Source organism: Cannabis sativa, unplaced genomic scaffold (genome assembly GCF_029168945.1).
Source record: "Cannabis sativa cultivar Pink pepper isolate KNU-18-1 unplaced genomic scaffold, ASM2916894v1 Contig1, whole genome shotgun sequence".
Lineage (NCBI taxonomy): Eukaryota > Viridiplantae > Streptophyta > Magnoliopsida > Rosales > Cannabaceae > Cannabis > Cannabis sativa.
The window spans coordinates 59202-62304 of NW_026870037.1; the positions used below are offsets into that span (position 1 = coordinate 59202).

The 3103-nt window shown below is 34.7% G+C and overlaps 1 long non-coding RNA gene across 1 annotated transcript; it reads left to right on the plus strand.

Moving 5' to 3' along the window:
- The first annotated feature begins 804 nt into the window (after positions 1-804).
- On the plus strand, positions 805-2009 carry LOC133032941 (uncharacterized). Its single transcript, XR_009685481.1, has 2 exons — positions 805-873; positions 982-2009. It is a non-coding gene; the product is annotated as an uncharacterized LOC133032941 (long non-coding RNA).
- The last annotated feature ends 1094 nt before the right edge of the window (positions 2010-3103 follow it).

Below are 3103 nucleotides of genomic sequence, written 5' to 3' on the forward strand. Positions count from 1 at the left end.
TGATGTTCATCTTCTTAAAGAGTTCTTCAGTAAGCAAGTTCAATACTTCAACACTAAGCAGAGAAAGAGAAAAAGAATGTACAAGTCGAAGCTGCAGGAGCTTTGCCACAAGAATCAATGGGGTTTACCAAAGTACACCTCTATGAGATATGGGCCAGATCATAACCCTCTCTTTGGAGCCTCTGTTTGAGTCAATGGCATTTCTTTTGACTCTTTCGTCGTCTTCAAATCCAACAAACAAGCCCATAACCATGGTGCCATGCTTGCTTTTCTTCACTTCAATTCTCCACCTCCTGGTTCACTTTCTTTCCTTCTTTCTTGTGTTATATAATGGTTTGTCCCCAATTAGTTTCTTTCATTAAGCATATTGATTCTTATTCGATTGTGTCATCAATGGCATAGGCTGAACATGCTGTTGCAACACCTATGGTTGAAGAAAGCAACCAGAATCTTGATATTCGATCGAATGTTTCTGGCTTGAAAAGTGGTAAGGAGCTTCAACTTAGTAAGTTTTTAAAAGCTTTCTTAAGCTAACTTGATTTACCATACTCAGAAACTACTCCAAAAAAAAAATAATGATAATAATAATTGCTTGTTAAGTTAAACAATAGCTGAGATTATAAACCATATCATTTTTTGATGGTACTTCTTTGGCTAATGATGTAGAAACATGTCTCTTAGAAGTATCATATTGCTATTAAAAGGTCATATGTACCTTTATATGTGGTGAAAGATTGATATAGAATAAAAAGGATTGTAAAGATTATGCTGAAATTTGTTGGCTGTAACATCCTTTTGCTTTTCATTTTGGTTACTTGAACATAGGCTATCTCTAAGGGACGGCAAGGTAGGGAAGCACAAAATGTTGTGAGGGTAAGTTATTTCTCTTCTTTTTTAAATCTAGCTTAGGATTTTCTTTCCACCAGCTAATTACGGTTTAGTGTTTCTGTGCTCTATTAATATTTTATTGTTATCTTGTAGGTATATGTTGCAAATGTTCGTCTTAAAGAAGTTAACACGGATATCCTAATTTCTGCATATGAGCCGATTCATATAAAGTAAGTACTAGGAGTTTGTGTTCTGCTGCAACAAGTTCTCGGTTTTTTTGCTTTTCTTTCTGAGAGTACAAATCATTGATTAAATGCTATCACCTATACTTGAATAAATAACACCTAAAAGAAGAGCATCTACACATGAATATACTTACAACATTCAGTCAATCTATGCATAATTTCTCTTGTATTTCAATAATTTTAAACAACTAACAAGTTGAAACATGTTATATTAATTGCAAGTGTAAGATTAATGCCTCTTTTTCTTCCAAATGTTAAGATGTTGAATTTCAAGGATACAAATGTATTTCCTCTCAACATAAATTTTCCTGCCACTAGTGCTTTAGTAATGTAAAGAGGCAGAGCATAATCTTCCTCCTTTGCACCCTCCTTGTGTTAGATTCTCCGATTGTGGTTCAGTTCCCAAATGTTTGAACAGAAATAGATGGTAACAACACTGTTTTGTGTTGTGTTAATATTTCCGACACCCTCACACTTTCCTTATTGTTTTCAGTCCATTGAGTGAAAGTGCTACCGCCGTCGGGGCTGGTGCTGCCACTCCTGCCGAGCTTTCTGGATGTACGCCAATGGTTGAGGTCTTCAAACTTGCTCTCTCAACGTTTAAAGTCAACAACTGGGGCCTTTTTGGAAGTGTATAGATGAGTCATAGGGCCATGTATAGATTATACATGAATAGGTTGTTTTAGATTTAATGATTATTTTTTGTTCAGAAAGATTGTTGCCAGTCACCAAACTTAGTTTCTGTTGTCATCTTCCATTTTCTTTGAATGTTGAACTGAATGGCTTCTTGGTTTGGTGACTTTGGTCTCAGTCCTTTTTGTAAAGTTTGAATTGTGAAAATTACTTTCTGATCATCTCTCTCTCTCCACTGTAGATGTTACTGCTTGTGTTCAGTTTTACACAATAAAAATTAACCTCATAGTAGGGATTTGTAAATGATATCACTTCTTTTTTATTTTTTTAACAAATTTTTGTGTTTCATAAATCTGCTTCAATACAATAGTATAAGTGCCCTTTAAAAAAAAATTGTATAAATGCACAATGTCATTTAATATTCCATCTCCAATCAAAGGTAGGAAATTGATGAGCATAATTGTATTTAAAGGTATATGTTAAGAGTGGGACTAGTATAGTAACTCATATTTACTGAATGGGAAGGGAAGTTGGTTCAATAAGCATGATTAGCAGATCCAGAAAAGGTAGTAGTACACCATAAAAGAATAAAGAAAAATAATTCTCTTAATTTCTTTTGAACTGATTAGTTTACTGGTGCTCATAGAGTCATATGTTAGACATGAAAAATAAAGCACAGCAGTATGTGTGTGTTGTCTTTAACGCGTGGGAAAAGCCTTTGATGTCCTTTGGTAACTAACAACCATATAAAAAAAACTTGGAAACTATGCATTTGATGTTCATCTTCTTAAAGAGTTCTTCAGTAAGCAAGTTTATTACTTCAACACTAAGCAGAGAAAGAATGTACAAGTCGAAACTGCAGGAGCTTTGCCACAAGAATTAATGGGGTTTACCAAAGTACACCTCTATCAGATATGGGCCAGACCATAACCCTCTCTTTGGAGCCTCTGTTTCAGTCAATGGCATTTCCTTTGACTCTTTCGTCGTCTCCAAATCCAACAAACAAGCCCATAACCATGCTGCCATGCTTGCTTTTCTTCACTTCAATTCTCCCCCACTTGGTTCTCTTTCTTTCTTTCTTGTGTTATATAATGCTTTGTCCCCAATTGGGTTCTCTTGTAACTTGTTCTTTTTGTTTCTTTCCTTAAGAAAGTTACTTTGTCAACTTCTATAGTTACTCATTTAGTTTTTTTCATTAAGCATATTGATTCTTAGTAGACTGTGTCATCAATGGCAGAGGCTGAACATGTTGTTGCAACACCTATGGTTGAAGAAAGCAACCAGAATCTTAATATTCGATCGAATGTTTCTGGCTTGAATGTAACATCCAGATTAAAATAGTATTTAACTTTTTTTTTCTCTCCTTGGGATATTAATTGTGTGAGGATAATTATCTT